General features: G+C 40.3%; 1 protein-coding gene across 1 annotated transcript in view; it reads left to right on the top strand.

Annotated features, from left to right (window-relative positions):
* htr7c (5-hydroxytryptamine (serotonin) receptor 7c) overlaps positions 1-22,135 on the top strand; it is a 28,677-nt gene that overhangs the window by 3,206 nt on the left and 3,336 nt on the right. The window lies entirely within an intron of this gene.

Genomic DNA, 22,135 nt, shown 5'->3' with positions numbered 1-22,135 from the left:
GACACAAGTTTAATCAAAGACGACAGCTACTTTTTGAATTATTATACACACTCTATTGAGTAAAATTACACATTATGTTGTAAAAAGGTGCGTCATATTCTATGTGTGGTTGAGAGGTCTGAAGCAGTTTTTAATCTTCTCACATTAACATGTACAAACATCTAGATTAAGGCAGTCAATACCATCTGTAATTTAGACATTAGATGTTGGCAATATGAAAATAATTCTCAACCATGTTATATGCAAGTTTACATCATTAACAAGATGTTGCGGTGGAGGCGGGTTGTCCACCAAAGAGGATCAGTGATTAGATCTGTGGCTCCACTAATCTGCCTTCCGCAGTGTCATTGGGCAAGACACAGCACCCCCGATTACCTCCGGTGGCTGTGTTGACAGTATATGAATGTTGTGTAATAGAAAAAAGTGCGTGTATAGAAGCGCTGTATGAATGCGTGTGTGAATGGGTGAATGTGACTTGTACTGTAAAGTGGTCAATAAGACTGACAAAGCACTAAATAAATACAGTCCAAAGTGCTATATATATATATATAGTTTAAAGCTTAATATAAATACAGTCCATTTACCATTTACATTTTCTAGAAAATATAACACCTCAATAACCTAAGTACTTTGTCACATTAATACAAGAATCATATAAAAATCTAAATTCCTCATTTATTTGCAGTATTTCCCACAATGGCCTAAAACACTTGGTTGTTTTTTGACCACTCTTATTCAATTTGTGTATTATAAATGTAATGGACGTAAAAAAGTACCTGTCTTCAATTTCAGTGTGAAAGTCCAACCCTAGCCTCTTCTCCCCTTCAAAATGCTTCAAAACTCATCTACCACAGCAACAACTCCCCTTATAAAACTTGGTTGAGTAACTTTTCTTGAAAAATATCAGCAAGCTGTTGGGATCATGCCTAGGTCATGTAATAATGACTGCAGAATGGTGGTGATGCTATTGATTTCATACTGTATGTGGAAGTGCTGTGAAAGCCATTCTTACGCATGAGTACCCATTCATCACCTACAGCCTCTTTAAGTGGAGATTCAACACTGCAAATTGAGGCTAGCACAGCACAGCGCTGAACCAGTGCCATCATAAAGGTCCAGTCTGAGTGTTGTCAAGTGGATAAAAGAGAAGCTATGTTCCCAAGGCCTCCAGTCTAAACTAATGTAGGTAGAACTGCCTTTTTTTCTTAAGTTATCCTGGCTTGCACTTTCAGCGTAACCGCTTTCGTGCCCACTTCCAGCGAAAAAAGTTGGTATCTATTTTGGCTGCAGTCGGGTCTTAGCTTCACTGAGAGTAATATGTTGTATGTTCAATTATTCAAAAGTCAAATATGAATGATTTATTCACGACAGTGGGAAGGAAGGGTAGTCCTTTTCTCCAGCGCCTCAGACCTCTAAGAAAAGAAGGAGGAGTGGAGAAGCCTGCTACAGCAAGAGACTGACGCTAGTTAAATTTGCAAATCAAATAGGAGCGGGTTTAACTGTATGTGAACTTGTGGTAGGTTGGTGGGATGTAGGTCAAGAGAAAAAACACAACTGCTGAAAAGTAAACTTTTCCAGCAAGGTTCAGACGAACGAAAACACGAGTGTAGGTGTGATCACAGCCGTCAGCTCCTGCAGGGGATTTGAGGGAGGAAATCACCGAGGCTACAGGACCCGCAGATGACAGCAGGATTAGCCACTGCCTTCGCATCCTTTCTGCCAACTGATGTGTCATTGATTAGCCAAGTTCCCACACAGCTCCCGCATCGACCTGCCCTCTACATATGATCATAATTCTGTGAGGTCAGTGCGTAAAGTTGGTCCCAGGAGAGACAACATCCACCCGCTGCAGCAGACACAGATGACTTGACCTAGCTGACGCATCCTCAGGTAATTTGATGTGACGCCTAAGTTCTACTCTCACAGGCACTGTTCACTTCCCACTTGTCGGCCACCTCGCCGAAAATGTGGAGGATTGGACGTATCCTGCCAGCCTAGTGCGATGAGATCAAAGCAAACCGCGCTTGTAAAGGAATGCAAGATCAAGACGGAAAGTGTGTTTCAGTGCTTAATGGGATTTTACACTGAGTTCTTAAATCCTGCGATCACAAACAGTTTACAGAGTGGTGCGTTTTAGATCTTTTAGAAACCACAAGGGACATGTTTAATGGTACAAACCACTGCAGCAAACCATTCACATCTTCAAAAAGGAAACATGTATTTAATTTTAAACCCCTATCACTGCCCATGTCATGTAAACAAGCCCTTCTTCCAGAACAAAACTGCTGTCAAAATATTTCAGAGTCCCCATTAAATAAAAATGCCGTGAGAAAGCATTTGGCAAGTTAATCATTGATACGTGCTGCTTGTACTATCAACCGCAGTTCTGTTTCCTTCCTGTTTGACTTTTATTACAGAGGCAGATGAAGAGAGAGACAAATTGTCCACTGATCATGTGATCAGATGGTGTGTGTGTGTTTGTGTGGGAATGGACCCGGGCAAGGTTGACATGTTTGAGAACAGAAAATTAAAAGGAGGAGAGCAACATGATTGAAGCTCCTTGTTGTTTGTCTGTTGACTCTGTGGTTCCCTTACTTTATTGGACTATTGTCACGGAGTAGGCAGCCATTATTTAAGCCCTTCTAAGTGTTTCATTTGAAAAACAAACATATTTAGCTCTGGCTTGTTACTAAATCTATGGCAGCTACAGCAGGTGCAGCTTGGACCCATCATGCTGCATTCACAGCATGTGTATCCATATTTAGCAGATTCAGTGTGACTAACATCAGATATGCACAATATATTCACTATTTGTGAAAGCATAGATAGCTTGTGATTGACAGTTAAATGGGTGCAGGTCCCTTGGCGTGCAGTATTCTCATTTTCTCAGACAGGCTCCACCCCTTGCTCTTCCAAATATGGTTACTTCCGAAAAAATAAAATAAAAAGATAGCCCCGGCCTAAATGCCGACCTCGAGGCTTCAAAACAGAAGTTCACAAACCAATGGGAGATGCCATGATGGGTTGCCACTTGACAAAATCCTAAATTAGAAAAATAATTAGTATAGAAAGTACAGTACTAGTGTAAATGTCCAAAAATGTACCATCATCACAAGATCCTACTATCTTGCAGATCATATTTTTTACCACTCGAGAGGCAAAGGTTACTTGAACCCTTGAGCACACTGTGCATGGTGTGGTTCATATGCATTCCCTATTTTCCATTTGCCTTTACTTCACTGTCCTTCCTCTTCTAATCACATTATCATTTTTTTCTTTAGGGAAGTGGTGTCCTTAATTTCACACAAAAATGGGTATTCAGTAAAGGGCAGAAATGCAAGTGTAAACCAAATGTGACTTCATAAAGGAAACAAGAAGAAGAGGAAAAAATAGTCTCCAGTCACGCTAACAGCCCTGCACGGTTCCACTTTAAGAAGAGGTTTGAGCCAGCGTGCAAACGTACTCACAATGACAAAGTAACGTGCTGATGTTTGGCTGGATTTAATAGTTGTTGAGATATTTCAGTCTGGACAAAAGTGGTGGACTGGGTGAGACTGTCAACCCCAGAGCGACACAACTGACATGACTAATGATAACCCTGCACACCAAATCTCCTATTTCACAGCGTTGTCGTTTTGTTTTTCTTTTACCACTGTCCCTCACAGCTCTGTGGAGAGGTTTGGAGGGACAATCCAAAGTGAGGGCAATGGTTCAGGGGGAGAAGTGAGTCAGAGGCATCTGCAGAGAGGCTGGTATTATTCACCTTCGAGAATAATAACATTGAAAACTGCAACATATGTTTGAACAGCACATAGATCCATGTTTCACTGACAGATCACATGCTCTGCGATTTAATTTAATTATTGGCCGTCTTTGTTGGGAGACACTTAAATCAGACTAGCCTACGCAACTAACACTTTTACACAGAATCAGATGCAACTCTGCGTCATATCTGAGTAGTGGCTGTCATATCCAGAAAGAAGTACTTTCACAGATAAAAACGAGGCTATGAAGGAGGATGTTTTGGCCTGTTCTGCTGATGTTTTGAATAATTATGTCACTCTTGTTGGGTAAATACCAACTGACCCCAATTTGATGTTTCTGTTTTATTTTAGAAAAGAGTTTGAAACCCTTGATTCCTGAAAAGTTGGGGACACCCATTAGTCATCGCGTCAGCAGCAGTATGGGTATGTTGCACTGGATTTGAAATGGACGATGATGGATTGGTAACCACTCCGTAGACAGAGATGCAAGTTTTATTTTGTTATTCCCAGCTTGTCACCCTTTTTACCTTGCCGTCTCCGGGGACAGGAAGCAGAAAAGGGCAAAGTGCTGCGTGCCTTTACTGTGGCATAAATCATGCTTTGTGTTTGGCATAACAAAGGTGGGGTCCATTATTCATAAAGATTGAACAAAGGGCCACCGAGCATTTACCAAGCAGTGAGATAATGGGTTTCCTGTTGATGGAGCTGAGAGACTGCAAACAAACAGACACACACCACGCTGCGGATTGTAGATAATATGTTTTGAACGTAAGCATATTGCTGCGGTTGCCCAATAACTATGCAACTCAAGTTTTGGCATTCGAATCAACTGTGCACATGGACAGAATATTTATGTGGTCCATTAAAATTATTGGAGTGTATGAATGTTCCCATTAACAAGAAGCTAACATTTTAGACCAGTGAGAGATGTTGTGCTTTCACGTTTATTCATGTTTAGTTTGGTGTCCCTTTTTGAAACTGCTCCTGAAGGCAACAGCTTTTATTCATTAATTAATTGTCTGATCTTTCTCTCACAGGCACATCACCTTTCATATACTGTAGTGTCCAAATCATCGAATGAACATATCATAACTTCCTCCCACTATCCAGAAATGAAGCCAAAATATCCCAGATACGAACGCTGCTATCTTTCACACTTGGAGTCTGTGCAATAGTGATCAAGGGGTGGAGGTGTTGTATTGAGGTACCGTGAATACATGTGTGTGACAAATCACGAGTCAGTCTCAGTCAGTCTGTCAATCATGATGTTTCACCTACATTTTATTTAATCAAATAACTTATAAAACCAAACTTACAGGAAACATGAACACGTGAACGCAGTGTAATAAGAATGAGCTAAAATGACAAAAATGGATCTGACATGTACTTTGACTTTTTAGTTTGGTCCATCTCCCATCCACTGACATGGAAGAGGCAGGATTTATGACCTATACTGCAGTCAGCCACTAGGGGACGATCAAGAAGCTTTAGTGTCACTCTTGGCGAGCTGTCATGTTGTCAGTGTATGGTCAAAAAGTCTGAGACCACTTGTTCTATTGTTGTCGTAAGTTACTTCTAAACTTACTGTCCAAGAGCTTTGCATGATGGACATGGCATGATGAATACTGATGCTCAGAAGGTGGTGATTTGACCCTCGGGACTGAGCCAAGTTTGTATTCCTGCTGTGAAACAGCAAATTGAGTTATGGCCCCCCCATCACTGCCCTTGAGCAAGATACCAAACCCCAGAACTGCCTACTAACTAGGTCATTGCACTGTATGCAGCCCTGTACTTTTTGAAATGCATGTGTCTGTGTATGTGGCACACAGGGAATAATAAAACTCCAGCATCAAATTCAATCTGGTGCATTAACGTTGTAGAAACAGTAGAGAGTGGCAGATCATTCTGACCTTGGAAGACACAGTTGACAAAAGCAGTCTCGACACAAGATCCATTAGTCGCCGTTCTCCAGCCTTTTATGGAATTACACTTGAAGTGCTCAGAAAAATGGAAATAACGTCTACGAATCCATGACTGTGAGACAGAACTTGTGGTGAGCTTGTTTTTTCAGCTGTAGACACATCCTTCAATCACCTTTGCAAAAGATCTCTCAGCTCAGTTTACCTATTAAACAACACAGTAGAACACAATACATGTTGAGCAGGCAACATAAACTTAAAGTAGGACATGTTATTAACTAGTAGGCATTCAGAACAGTTTGGCAGTGTTGGGATTGTGTGGGTGTGTCTATTTACTGTTGCTCTATGCCACCTCAAAGTTCAACCTCAAGTGCGTGTTTGTGTTGAACTCAACCTCTGACTGCCGACTGAAGAGGAAATCCTGCTCTTTGTTTTATATTCCTCGAGTCGTTCTCATGTCTCTGTAAATTGAAATGTGTCTATTAGTCTGAAGGTCACCTGAGTGAATTAGTATGAAAGTTATTCATTTCTTACTGTCTCATCTTTGATAAACCCCTATAGGGCTGGGCGATCAAACGATTAAGATAATTATCGCGAAATAACTTTTCCTCGATAGAAATATAAGACATGGCCGACACGACGTCTACAGAACTCATTCCATGTATGTTTTGACAGACAACACGAACAGCCAATGATGATGAGAATAATGCTGCGCAGAACCAATCATGTGGCTGGAATAGAGTTACAGTTGTAGGAGCATCAGGCGGCAGCAGCACACGTACTAATGTTTGGGCTACTGCAGCCGTGTACATCAGTACGTCAGGAGTGGGAGCGAGATCAAAGAGAAAATGAGCGACAGCGTTGCAGAAGAAGAAAACTCCAATGGACACAGCCCAAGGCATTGTTGAAAATAAGGGTCTGAGGAATTTGGTCTTGTGGAGATATTTGGGCTATTTAGTGTCGACAAGAAGCAGAGTAGTGTGCACAAACATTGTGTCGAAAGCATCTCCCCACAAAGGCAGGTAATACCACTAATCTTTTTTACATTCTGAAGCAGAAATGATAGAAATAGTGTTTTGATTTATGTCGTGATATATATCGACATCAACTGATTCCATATCCCCCAGCCCTAACTCCTTGTTGTCCGTTTGAGTCACTCAACATGCTGTTGTGCATGTGAACTTGGAGCAAATGATCTGAGAGGCCAAGACGGATAGTTTTAGTTTCACTTGTGAAATGTCACCATGTCCAGACAAGAATACAAAACTACAAAGACCCAAACAAGGAATTCGGGCCAGTGGTGATAGTCTAAAGAAACAAGGACCAGAGAAGAACGCTGTGGTCCAACTAGCTGGACACGACAAGAAAGTTTGAATGCCCCTTGATTTTTTTAACATGTGTAGTTGTTCGGTTGAAGTGTGATACTGAAGCATTGAAAGTGTTGTTGCTTCCCTGTGCCATTACTTCTTCAGTTCGACACAGAAGCGCAATTAACCTTGGGATGGGTTGGGCCAGGAAGGATCAACGCTTTGGAGCCTTGGTTTCTCTGGGATGGAAGGACACATTTGTCGGCTGGATTTAAAGGAGCCATCAAAGTGGGACATTGTAGTCCGCTGTGGTGCTCTTAAAATGCAGCCTCCAGAGGTTGCAGTCCCTGAATTGAGACACAGGTACTGGGTGAGAGAGAGATTCCTGTGGAATGCTGCTAAAGTGGTGCATTGATGCTTCATTTAGCTGCAAACTTGTATTTAGACCTAGCAGTGCTAAGTAAACATAAGGAAACCAGTACAAAGGTGCCATTGTTGGTACACAGAGCAACAGTGGGCCTGCACGATGTAAGCTGTGGTGTCAATGTTCCCCAAACGCTCTATTTTACATGTACCCACGCATACATGGAAACCACCGTTTTTGAAAAGCTGCTCGTTCAAAGGCGTTTGTAAAAATTCGTTTTTTAGTGACTTAATAACGATTTATTTGGACGAGAGGCCCAAACGCAGAGGGAAAAGTTTGTTTTCAAAATGTCCACATTAGTTTGGACAGGGCTTTAATCTCCCCAAAACACTGGTGTATAAACACAGATGAATGGTTCTGTGATTGTAATGACCACTAGGATAATCATACGTTAGTCCAGTACACTATATAAACTGTTCAGAAATAATTCACCAGCATTTCTTTTGTACATTTTCAAGCTGATTGCTCTGTTCAGCATCATGTCTAGATTGACTGTTACTTAACCATCATTTCATGCACTGATTCGTCAACACAAAAGTGACCATTATTTTACTGAGTATTATTATCAGTCCCATGACATTGTTGTTACAGCTGTGTTTGCTCACTTATAGCAGCATTTGTTTGTCTAGCTTTCAAATTAGCCTGCATTTAGGCAAATAAATGCAGTACAGTGCATTCAAATCTGTTCTTTTCCACTAGAAAGACGCTGAATAACTTTGAATTATTTTCTCTCTCCCACTGCTCACAGGCGACATAAACAGCAGTGAAATTGCTCTTGTAATAAATATTACTGTCATCAGTCATTGTTTTTCGTCTGGTTGGTGCTCACTGCTCAGTATAGCATAGATTCCACCTCCACATCTGTTGTTCTGATGTACGTCATCTGCTGCAAAGTCAAATTGCATTCAATTTACTGTCTTCTGGTGAAAAACAATGGTATCAGTCTTGCTAATGAAAGCAATGCAGCTGCTATTATCGCTATTTATTTGAATTATTATTCTGGTGTTCTTGTTGTGCTGCTTGATTGATTTATCGGTTGAATATTTTCCATCAGAAGGATGCATCCAACCTGTCGACCAAATCAAATCATTTAGATGTTCTCAGCTGTCCTCCGTGTTTTTAGTGCGAGCTCTCAGGGCCACTGTGAGGTACGGCATCAGAGTGTATTTGTGCAGCACCCTTCAACAACAAGGCAATTCAAATGTATTTATGTGAGGCTTGAACAGAAATAGAGAAAATGGATAATGGAAAATGTTAATGATTTTCTGGCATGATTGAGGCAGATGAATACCATTTTAATTCTATGGAATTTGAGTCAATCATTTTTGTCAGTATTACTCATACTGTCACGTTGTACCTGGCTTTTGAAGAGAGGCTCAGAAGATACGCTTTGCACCGATACTTTTATTTCATTAAATCAGTCATCTGTGTGTTGAGTTGTGTGGGTTTTCTCCAGTTTGCTCCCGTAGTCCACAGACATGCACATTTGGGTGCGGTAGAACGGAGACTCTAAATTGACCGTAGGTGTGAATGTGAATGTGAATGGTTGTTTGTCTCTATGTTGACCCTGCAATAGATTGACAACCTGTCCACGGTGTAAACCATCTCTCGCCCCAATGTCAGCTGGGATTGGCTCTCCCCTTGACCCTCAAAGGATTAGTGGTGTAGCTAAAGGATGGATGGAATTTTTTAAGAGGGCAATATGTTTCTCCTTCAATGTTTAGAAAAATACATAGAAACTACAAATATTTTAAAAGTGGAAGACATTTATTGTGCCAGAGGATGTGTACATTTTCATACTGTTATGTTCAAAATACATGTTACGTATCTCATATGTGAGTCACTGGTTCAGTGCCTCTTCTCACCCTCTGTCTGAAACCCTTAGTTTTAGCTCAGCCCAGTTTGCTCTGATTGCTCAGCTGGCCAATTCTTTTGTGATTGGTCCACCATAAAGAGCGTGCCACGCCCCTTTACCTAGTGAAGTGAAGCCAAAGAATCCTGATCGCCACCTGATGGCTATCTGCGGTACAGGTTATAAATCCCACCTCATCCATGTTAGTGGATGGTAAATGGACCAAATTAAAAAGTCAAGGTACACACATTTTTCTCAAAGATGATATGTCATTTTTGGTAGCTCTTATCACAATAATGTTTGGTCAAGTGTTAATTTTTCCATTAAAGTTTTAATTAGCTATTTGATGCTGTAAAAACAGGGTGAAACGTCATGATTGACAGCTGAGACTGAATCATGAATAGTCAGTCTTGTGTATCAACAAAACCTTGATACTGCGACTCCATCCCCCAACCACTACTGCGCCGACTGTGAAAAATGGCAGCGATCGTATGATGGATATTTGGATTTCTGGGTAGTGGGAGGAAGTGAAGATGTGTAGTCTATCTTAATGTAATCTAATGTAATGTATCTTAATGTCTCTGGTTCTGCCGTACAACATGAATCAAACTACCCGCTTGGTGGATTTGTTACGTGTGACAAAGTGCAGGCTCTTCAGAAGCAGTGTGTGAAAAAGACTTTAAAGACATATAATAATGCTTCTGTTTCGTGTAATATGAATTATGATTTCATAATTATGTTTCATTCACTTCTAATTTTGTTGTGAGTCATATGTCCCGCTCTGCTGATATGAACATGAATAAGAAGAATTTGGGTTTAGTCTGTTTTTCTTGGACTGTCATGTTAACTGATAAGTTTGAAATATGACATTTTAAAATACCATCTATGCTTTAGATAGATAAACATTTTTAAAGATTGACCTAATGCATCAGAACTACGTCATTGAGGCTCATATTTTCCATGTGTGTGCACATGATGAATTCTGGGGATAGAATGCCAAACTTCAGAGATCTCTCTTCGACAGGGATAGTTTTTTAATAGAAGGTCTGTGATGTTTTCATGTCCCCAAAATAAAAGGTCAGCAAGAGAATAGGAGGTGGAAAAAAGCACTGTCCTCAACCACTGCCTTTATGTTACATGGTGGTGTCTACTGACTCAGAGAACAAGAAAGACACAACTCCTCCTCACTGTCCTCTTCCATTTGCCGAGCCATGAAATGATGACATATAATGGGCTGTGCAGCCACTTCAGTTAAACTAATGCTGGCTACACGCCAAATTGGAAGAAAGTGAGTCGGTTCAAAAGAGGAGCTGCCTGTGGTATCCTTGGTAACTAAAATTGTTCGTTTTTCATAAAGGTCGGGAGTGAAACCGGAGCAAGTGGAGAATAAGATTCCTCCCCCACATCTGAGACTTCCTCTAAGCTTATTTAGTTCCTAGGTGTCCTTTGAGAGCGCGACTGCACTCAGTGACAGAACCAAAGGGAAGGTGACAAAGATGGAGGGACTCGTGTCTTCACACTCGCTCTCTCACATCATCATGACAGGAAAAGGAGAGGGAGACGCACTCGCTGCCACTTATTCATCTTCCTCTAACAGACTTGAGTCATTGTATAATAATGAAAGAGCGTGAAGATGCACATTCATATTTGAAAGAGCTTCTTGGGATCTTGCTAAATGGTCTTGCAGATTTGTGGCTGTTACTGGGTCGTAGCTGTGGTCAGTAATAGCGTTCAACATGGCAAAATAAAGGTGGTGGAAGAAGTATCCGGATCGTTTACTTAAGTGAAAGTACTAATACAGCAGGGCCACAGTACTGCATTAGAAGTAAGAGTTCTGTTATACCACTGTTATAATCCATGACATTGTGTTGTATTTTAAAAGCTTGATGTGTCATCCATTGTGTAAAATCTTCTTCTTAAACATAATTAGTAAAGTTTTCAAACTAATTTACTGGAGTAAATAGTAGATTATAATTTTTTAGGAAATGGGTATAACAATAATAATTATTATTATAATTATAATTATAATAATAACAAAAAAAATATTTTAATAATAAAACACAAGGAAATTATCTTAAAATCCAACTTAAAGCTAGTCTTGGTAACCCTGATAACCCTTACTGATGATTATTATTATTGGACACTTGCAAAAGTCATTTTCTCAGCTGAGAGAAATGTCTGTAAAAGCTTTGTGGCTGCATCACAAACCTGGTCGACCCGGCTGTCACCCTAATGGAACTCCATTTAAGAATTGACAGGAAGCAGAAAACGGCTAGATGCTTAACAAACAGCCCAAAAAAATCCATTCAGAAAGTGAAAGTAAGTGGTGTGGTGAGGAAGATTAAATTTCACTAATGTGGACCCTGGTGACAAAGACGACTTGTTTTTTAGCTTGTTAAATCCCCGTGGAAAACATTTTGGCCCAGATTCAGGAAAAACACACAGACACACACACACAGACACACACACACACCACACGCTACACCAGCCAGAACACCAGAGATACAAGGCATGACTTGATCTTGACTAACAGTGCTGCTCAAAATTATAAAGCCTACGTGTTGTTATGCATATGTAAATTTTGTGTTACCTCATTACTTTGTGCAGATATTTATTTATAGGTGAGGCCATGAAAATTAAGGTTTTAAGATCCTGCTGCAGAATATTAACTACAAGAAACAAGATAATCTGCAAATTTGTGAAAGTTGACTAAATAAAAACTAACAGCAATCTGTTCTCTACCAGGAGCAACCAACTGGAGAATAAAGGTCAGAAAATATATGTGGTTGGTATTTGTCTTGTTTTGAATTTAGTAGAAACTGAACTGCAGACAAAATAGTCTGGTAGAACAACGGTGAGTTTAATTAAAAACAAGCTTACAGTCTTTGTTGGAAGCAGAAAGGCAGGGGATCCAAACAAAGAACCAACTCAGGTAGCCAACAGGCAGAACTCAGGAATGGAACCAAAGAACCAACTGTGGTGTCAAAAAAGGCAGAACTCAGGAATAGAACCAAAGAACCAAGCAAAAGAGAGGAAACACCAGGGAATACTACTATAGGAAGATAGGGAACCGGGCACAAACCCCTCATGTTGGGGCAGACAAATTCAGGAGCAGGAAACAAAGAGATGAAGTAAAGCCAGCGAAGTCACACAAAGTAAATAATTTCAAAGTTAAATAGGAATTAATAAACTAAAAGTGAAAAAAATCTAAAAAAACAAGTCCTAACTCTCGATATAATGTGAATTAAAAGCCAAGTACACTACAAAGATAATTCAAAAAGTCCACAAAAGAATAAAAATTCCGTCACTGGAGTACATCCTTACAGTATAATCCCAGATACTTGACGAAACATTTTTAAAACGTTGACAATGAACATATAAGTAGCTCAGTTGAGTGCATACAATTGCCAAGGCCAACAGTAGCTTTATATTCAAGCTGCACCAAATTTCATACACTCATAGATTTCAGTCCCCTAAACATTCCTTTTTCAATCCAGATCAAAAATTGTCAAAATCGAATTGGGGTTTTTCTTGGCCCCACGTCCTTCCACCAAGTTTCATGGAAATCTGTTCAGTGGTGTTTGCGTGATCCTACTGGCAATCAAACCAACCAACCAACAGCAGAGTTAATAATAACCTTAGCCAAATATTTACCAAATTCTTCGTCAGACACGTTATTTTGTTTGATGATTCGGTTCAATTTCCAACTTCCACACCACATCACCAATCCACATCACACTGGGGCCATAAACACACTTCAGCAATGGGATGAGTGGAGCCAACGCTGCAACAACACTGCTGTCCAGTGAGTGATAGATTGACCAAAGAGCTGTAGATCACCGATCAAGAAATATGTGTGAGTGCTCTCCAAGTATCTTGAGTAGGAGAAGTGCTGAGAAAAGCTCTCAGACGCTGCAATTACCACAGTGAAGAGGCTAAAAACACCAGCGAAGGATCAGAGCCAGATGATGTTTGCAGAGCCTGCTGGGACAGGGTGACCGAGGATGGAGCTGAAGAGAACAATGTTAAATTATGTGTGTGGTGGGAATTGCTGATTTTTCGATTTTTTTTTACTCGTACTTATAATGAAAGGCGCGTCCTATAGTCAGCTTTTAAGTGCTGTAGTCATTTATAGATAAGGGATGTCAGCAATGTGTTTTAGCTTTTTAAGTGCCACAGGGAATTCTGTCCTGGTGAGAAAAATAGAAAAATAGAGGTTTGACAAAAATGTGCTTTAGTTTAAAGCTAGAAAATATTCAAGTTTCTTTTTTAAAAGAGACATTGTAAACTATCCTGCACCAAATTGTATTGTCAAACAACACATGGTTTTACAGGTGCCACACATTTTCTGGGCAGAGTGTCCATACTATAACTCCAGAGTTTGTTGTTTTTGGGCTTCAGTTTATTGTATTTTTTAAAAGGATATAATTAGTTTGTTAGAGGTTTAGAGTTTAGAGATTCTGGTTGTTTTTTTTTTACTTTGGAAAGAGAGGTTTCCTGTCCTAATGCTAAGCTAACCAGCTGCTGGCTTTAGCCTCATATAAAATATACAGGAATAAATGTGGCATCAATCTTTTCATTTAACTTGGCAAGAGAGTGTAATTCCCAAAATCCAGAACTATTTGCACAACAATATTTTAGTGACTGGTTAGATGTGTGCAGATGAGAAAAAAAGCAAGGTCTAAAATGCTCTTGGAAGCTCTTTTTTTTATACATTTCTTACAAAAAAAAATGCACTTTGTAAATGTACCAAGGAATCCAGCTCTGTGCCTTCTATTAAACATGGTCAAAGAGTGTCCACCATCATTCCCATCTACAGTACACTAATGCTGTGTGTAACTCTATTGTGATTAACTATAAAGATACACAGCACGTCTCCATTTCCTATAATAAGAAAATAATCGAACATATCTCGGATAAGAACATTGTCATTGTGCGTATTTGGGGGAGCAGCAATTGGGGGATGGAACTGTGGTAGCTTGGTCTTGTTGACATGTTTGACCAATCATGAGTTTGTCAGCTGATTAACAACAATTTAAACAAAACTTACCAGAAAACCAAACTTGAACATCATCAATGTGATAAAAAAAACCCATCTTTATTTGATGTGTTTGCCTTTTTCAGTTTCCATCCATCAAATTATTCTTACTAATCCTAGGGGAGGCAAGATTTATGACCTCTACTGCAGCCAGCCACCAGGAGGTGATCAAGATTATTTTAACGTGTCTCAATTCAGAGGCTGCATTTGAAGACTGATTGCATCACAGCGGTGCAACTAGGCTGTCCTATTTTGAAAGCTCCTTCGAATGCGGCCAACAAATGCGTCAAAAACATATGAAACATCCGATGCTTCAGTGTCATGCTAGAACCGAACAGCTAACGGTACACATTTAAAAAAACAAAAGGGGCATTAAAACTTTCCCAGCTGCAGCTCTGTTGCTAGGCGACAGCAATAAGGGTGGATCGAGATGGTGATGCCAACCACGGAAATCCTTTGTAAACCAGAATGTCTAATTTCTGACCGTGTGTTTGCAGCCCCGCCGGGACCGAGGCACCAATTTTGGCCTCACTTTTGGCGAGCGGTCATGTCGACCATTTGGCTATGGTACCGGCACCCTGTTCAAACCACCCGCTAGAACTATTGAATCTTTACTTTCAGACATTGTTAAATTCCATATTATGCAAAACACCATATTTTAAGCAAACCCGCCCTTAAGTCACCTTACTGTTTTCTTTTTGATGCTCTAACAGTTGCCTGTGACTGAAATTCACAGTCATCGTCTGCTGTGTTACTGAGTTAGCTTGGTTTGTGTTGCAGAGTTTATTTATGTTTGTTTAATTGCCTCATCTCTATAAACTATTCTCCTCTCATCTATTGTGTATAGAGCCTGCAGGGTATTTGCTTTGTGGTCCAAGGACACCCGGCCAGTTGACACGCTGACTGTTGGAGGGAGAATCCATTTATCAGTGCAGCACTAATAGCTGCCTATCAACGCTATTGCTGTGAGAGCCAGTAAACCAGCAATAGGGACAGGTGGTGCGCTGTGCCGGAAAGGCCATAAAATATCCAGACTATGTGTTACAGCGATTAGAAGGAAGTAAAAGAGACATCATAAAGGCATCGGGAGCTAAAGTTACATGTGGGGATGCACTGTGTCTTTCACACTGTCTTTCAAGTACACAATAAATTCTAAAAATAGCTCACAAAAAAAAAAACAAGTGTATCGCTGCAACATAATTATCAGTATAAAGCAAAGCCCAACAGTTTTGTCAGGGGCATCATCTGAGGCGACTGAAGCGCGGCCTTTTATGTGAAGCCCATAGCTGGTCCGAGGTCCTGAGTCATGATTCAGGATTACAGATAATGTGTGTCAGTCTTTGACCCACTTATTTTAACCACTCATCTTTTTAAACCCTCCTCCACCCCACCCCCAGAGATTATTCCCAAACATTACCTTGTAATGTATGTAAAAGAATATGTAGCTCACCCTGTATTGTCAGCTGATTCTGTGTTTGGGGTCGTCACAGTAGTTGACACCATGTGTTTTTCTCAGTCTGGCGACATCTGTATGATTCCTCTCATTACATTTATTAAACTGCTTTCTGCTTTGGTATTAGTGTTTCTGATTCTGCTAGGCTGAAGGTGTGCGTTGTATGATGATGGATTGGGGCCAAGAAAAGTGATGGAGCTGTGGGAAGGGGATAATATTTTCAAAAAAAACTTCGAATGTCCAGGATTAAAATGATAAATTTACGAGGAAAACACAAATAGCGTCATTTCTGTGTTCATTTGCTGTTGGGTAGAAAATTACATAAAAGAGTTTAATAATTTCTCTATTCCTCATGGATACAGAAATAATTCCTGGTTTTCAGCAACATTGTATGAAACTGAGACAGAGGAGTATGTTGACCTTTGGCTTACACTCGTAGGCCCTGTCCCAATTCACCTCTCAGCCCTACCACTTGGCCCTACCACTTTGTTTTGCACATGGCCATGAAGGGGTAGTGTTGTCCCATTTGTCTCTGTGATGTAATCCATCCAGAAGGTTCAAACCATCAACCTTCTGTTTAGTGATTTCACAGCTCCTGCAGTCTGCATTCTGAAGTTTCCTTGGGCAAGACACTGTACTTCAAATTGACCCTGACAGTGTATGGATGGAGAAAAAAATGTGTGCGTGCATGGGTGAAATTGACTTGTACAGTAAAGTGCTTTGAGTGGTTGATAAGACTGGGAAAGTGCTATATAAATACAGTCCATTTACCACACAGCCCGTGTGTGCCATGGCGGTATGCTTTGAGCTAAAGTCTACTATCAACCTTTAAGCAAGCTCAGTCTAAAATGCTAATATGCAGATTTTAAGCAGTTTGAAAATCTTCATTTAGGGTGTTAGATCAGATAATCAGCATTAAACACAGTTCTGCAGAGGCTGATGGGAATGTCAAGAGTTTGTTCATAAACCAACATAAGACTGACATTAGATGAAAAGTTGAGTGATCATTACAGTTCCTGTTGGGACATGAATGTCTGCAAAACATTTCAATAAAGATATTTCACTGTGTACAAAGCCGACTGACTGACTGACTGACATTGCCATCCCTGGTGTGATGCTGCTAGTCTGGCTAAAAAGTACTTCTGTGTATATAGTAGCTCATAAAGCATCACAACTCCCTATAACACTGATACTATACAATGAAATCATTGTGGGATTTAAGTGATCCTGTAAGTGACCCTGAACATTATGGTCGATACAGGCAGGTACAGTCTGTCACCTGGTCAATATCGTGAGTCACTTCCTCATTATTTGGATATTTATACATTTGCCACAACACCCAACACAATAAATACCAGCAGTTATTCTCAGACTGTCTGACCAAAGCCAGCTGTCCCTCCGACATATCTGAGGGAAGAAGTGCGTCTGTCCAGGGATGACTCAGTCTGGTTTATGTAAGAGTCTAAATGAGAGTTAAAAAAAGAAAAGCGCTGCTGCTATTTTACTCGCTCATTCTAACCTTCACCTGAGCAGAAGAAGGAGAGCAAAACAGAACCTGACCTGAACTGCTGCAAGTTCATCTGAGCTAAAAAGAGTGAGGCTGGTTTCTCCGTAAGGTCTGAGACGGATGGGAGTGCTGCTTTTCTTCCCTGTTGGGGAGGAAATCACAGCTCGGCTCATGTTGTGCAAGAAGTGGCTCAGTTTCTGTCTTACAGAGGTTCCTTGGAGAGCTGAAGGATTCCTAAAGGAGTGAGGCTGTTGTCTGATGTTGGAGACATCCTGGCACTCTCGCTAGACAGTCTAGGGCAGTTTAAGATAGTATGTGATGATATTTTTAGAAATGAATAATCGTGATTACGTTCATTTATTTTTCACTTGAAGAAAAGCAAAGAATTAAACCTCTTTTATGGCAAAATTTGCAGGAATACACTGGTATTCAAACGCCGGTAAACTGGCTTAAAAAGGGGATTAACTGCTTTCCCATCTAGTTTTCCTCTCTGTGTGCGTCACAGTTGACATCACAAACGCACTATAAACCAAGACGCTCTCACCTCACTACCACAAATTAGCACGTTCACCCGGGTGTTTCGTTTTCATCACTGCCGAGCCGGAGCTGATAAAAACCTGTGGCTGCTCCAGAGTCCTTTGACCCAGGAGTAAAAGGTTGATTGTATCCATTCCCATTGCAGATAAGAGCCAGATGTAAGTGGGTTTTTTGGACCAGTGGAAAAAAAAGGCTTTAGAACATTATAAAACCAAGACCAGAGGAGACAAGCTTTTCTTTCATAAATTCTGAAGATGTCTGATTTGCAACAATAAGCGTTTTCTTTATAGATTGAGCAAGGACTTTGGTGATTTCAGACTCCTTTTCAGCACTCACATTATGTTAAACACACCAAGCATGAAAGCAGTGACTGCACGCTGCTGACTGTTAGATAAAAAGCAGACACTTCTATGTTCTTGAAGAGACAGTTCTTCAACATAAACGGCCTGATTTCAGGCAGCGTCTGCATCTCTGTACCCGTTTCACTCACACAGATTGACTGCCACAAAAATATTCTAAGAGATGTTCTCCTCGCGATGGGCAACGTTTCACTTATGAGGCTAATTTTGGATTTCCCTGCAGCGCAATGACATAGGAATTATAAATGTCTCAGTAGTGAGATGAATGAGGGAGGATTCTCCGGTGGAAAGTTTCTGGGGGAAAGAACGTAATTTGACAGACTTCCGCCCTCCCCTGTTACTTTCTTTGGAGGAGAACATGCTCTAAATTTATCACTCTACCACCCGAATGCAGTGCATCTTAGTAAATATTTCACTGTGTATCCCTTCTCAAACATAAACAAGTTTCACTTGCACACCAGGGCCAGTTACAGTTTTTCAGCAGAGAAAATACTTCACTTTACACTACCCTATACTAGAAGCCTAGTGGAAGTAATGGAATCCTCCATTAGCTCGGGCACAGTGTTTGTCTGATGCACAGTAATCCCTGAGGGCTGCTGCGGCTGTGGATGTGTCCCAAATCCTCCAGAGATATGAAAAACAAATCTAAACTCTGTGTGTGTGTGTCACTGTTTCTGTTAAGCGCATACTGTTTTATGAGAGGTGATTATAATCCTTCACCACTGGTCTTTTAGCTTGATTATGAGCCTTTGACGTATCCAATGTGGTATTAAATATGTTATGCATTTCGCATTATATACTGCAATTTCACTGATTATGCATTTGACTCCAATAAATTAAATATTGCAGATACTGTAAAATGTATGTAAAAAATTAAATATGATATAATCAATATTTTGTAATTACTAATGGATCAAATGAGTATGAGAAATGTCACCTACATTGATAAATCTACAGAAAGTTATCGCCTGCGTTTGCAGATCTTTAGGCTTGTTGCTTTGGTTTTATAATCTGAAAATCTATTCTTATGGTTCACTCTCACAGTTACAGTCGCAGCAGTTTTGAGCTAAAAAAGCTCCATAAGCAAAGTGCACATTTCCTGCCGTGAACCAAACAGCAGACACATCTAGAAATAGCTAGTGAATGTAATGTTACATTAAGCTGTTAATAAAAAGGCTGATAAATCCTTTAGGATTTGGGGGATGTAAAACTGAGCTCAGCGCAATGAGAGTATTGGACTTGTTTTCACCAGATGGATAGAAATGTGTCTCCAAATAAAAGCTAATGTTCCTCGATCGGCTGAATATGTAAATGTTTGTGTAAAATAGTTAAACTTGTTGCTGAGTGTTTTTGTCATGGCAACTTTCAAGGGGATAATAGGTCACTGTTGTGCTTACAGCTTTTTTACCAAATTAGCCAAAACTGATTTGTTTTACATTATTTTTGTGTATTCTCATATTATGCATACTTTGACCTCCACCAATCCGTTTATTTTTTCATCCATGTTAGTTTGTCTGTCTGTCCGCTAGTTATCAGTATTAGACAAAAACTTGGTGGAAGGACATGGGATGTGTCAGAGTGAGGTGTGCATGTGGACCCAAAATGCAGAAGCAAGGTTGATGAAGGTTGTCCTTTAATTACGGCAAAGGTTCTACAGCAAACAAAACAGGGTTCAAAAAAGAAAGTCCACAAAACAGGAAAACACTGGAAACCAGAAAATAACCCCAAAAGCTAAACTGAATAAACAAGGTGACAGGATGACAAGATCAACGAAGGAAACACGATGTGCAGGGACAGACGATGACGAGTGAATGACGACGAACTGATAAAAGGAAGCACAGAGACTTAAATACACAAGGTAGGCAGGATGACGGAACACAGGTGAAACACATGGGGAACAGGTGCAGACGATCACAAGGGCGGGATACAGGACAAAGGCAGGAAATAAAGCTACAAAAAGTTTCTAAATAAAACAGGTAACTGAGAACTCAGAGAGAACAACCAAACAAACACAAGCAAATAGTCCATAATCAAAAAGTGTCCATACACAAGGAGTCCACAAAACAGGAGTAAAATAGACCTCCAGAGCTCAGGGTCAGGGAAGAATCCATTAAATCTTGTTGGGGATCTGGATCAGCAGGCAGATCCAGGAATTGTTTTCTACTTATTCAACATTTTCATTTATTTCTTGAAGAATCATCAATGAATCTTGATCAGAATAACTAAGACATGGTGGGGGGCTGGTATCAATTAGTGTGTTCATTTTTGTGCGGATCTAAACTGGATCTAGTCAAATGCAGCTTTGTAGAAGCCACTGTAACTACCTGCAAATACCAGCAATGTGTAGCCTTAGTTATAAGGCTGGCTTTAATTTGATGGGACTGTTGGGCCTCGGCGGGGTTATGCGCTCTGCTGAGTGCTATTCTAGAAATTGGTTGACTCAGTAGACTGTAGTGCTGTACTTGGGGTCCATGTATGTCCATATAAACCTACCTTTCATTTCTGCTGTATCATGTTATTGCCTGACAAGGATCAGTAAAGCTTAATCTTGTCGTGTCAAAACACACCAGATAAAACCATCGGAGGTCCCTCAGACGTTCACATCAGCTCGTCCTGCTAAAATACAGGCAGGAACCTGTGTAATGAAGCGTTCAAATGTGTGGTATGTTATCCAACCTGGCAGTTGTTTGTCTCTAACCGCATGGTGAAAAGATTTTGTACCCATTGAGGATGCATCTGAAAAAAAAAACCTGTCTTCTAAAGGGATGAGTCATAGGTTGTGGAAAAGTTCCCTCCACACGACACACACACTCACAAATACCCTCCCAAATAAGCAGCAGAGCCACCTTCCTTATTACTGAAGAATGCTTTCGGAGACGAGTACTGCATTACCGCTATTCATTATTGAGAATTCCCACAGCATGTAGTGTACCCATCTCAGGATCTGCCTTGTATCTATTTGACATCGCTCGCCTGGATGTGTTCGGTGCCCCTCTGTAAAGCTTAAATACATTTTAAGTGAGAGTTGTTAGCTTGGCCGAGTAGTGGTTTGGGGGATTGGAGTTGAATAAACAGTTATTATGTAATATTCACTGAGCACAACTAACCTGAGCTAAGGGGTGTTGAAGAAGGACATGGTAATGGAGTGTGGCAAGTGAATTTATATGGGAACCACAAAGTTAATGTCTCGGCTTATGATATGAGATTTCTCAGGAGAGATTTTTACTTTACAGTAATGAAACAGCAAATATGAGAAATTAGGACGTTCCATTCCCATGCTCCTCTATACGAGGTGTTCCCAAACTTTTTCAACCCCGACCTCCAAAATAATGGTGCCAGACACTTGCCACCCCCACTAGAGGTGATTGAAGCATACAAAGGATATTGACTGGAGCTTGATAACAAAAATTATATTAATGTTGCAAAGTGCTCTGTGGTGCTGCAAACTGACTTATATGGAACCAGAAGAAATCAGAAGGCAAAGGACATATTTTGTCATAGTCAGTGGGGGCAGGACAATGTGCCTTCAGTCTGTGGACCGAGTTGAACCGGTCTTCTTCTATATCCTTGAATAAACTACAGCAGTGGTTGCCAGCTTGGTCTAACCTCATGTCTAAACCACCTCCAGATGATTTTGATATAGTTTTAGTTCAACATATCTGACTGACACAGACACTTCTGGTGGGGTCGCTGGTGCAGATCCCCGTCAAGGCAGCGATATTCCTAGAATCACCTCCTCTTTAGCAAGGATTGTGTTTATTGCTTAAACGACCTCCGAATTAACCGACATGTATGTATGAAAAAATAGCAGCAGTTGAGTAAATATTTCAAACGAATATACAAGCCACACACGTGAATAGTAATAAAGAAAATTCAGTTTTATAATAGAAACACATTGACTAAATATTGACAGAAAAACCAGATAGCATGAACAAAGTATTATAGTTTTCTAACTTCAAAACTTCAATCTGCACC

Source organism: Hippoglossus stenolepis, chromosome 9, assembly GCF_022539355.2.
Source record: "Hippoglossus stenolepis isolate QCI-W04-F060 chromosome 9, HSTE1.2, whole genome shotgun sequence".
Taxonomy (NCBI): domain Eukaryota; kingdom Metazoa; phylum Chordata; class Actinopteri; order Pleuronectiformes; family Pleuronectidae; genus Hippoglossus; species Hippoglossus stenolepis.
Note: the sequence above shows the minus strand (reverse complement) of the source record. Positions and strands in the feature narration are given on the sequence as shown.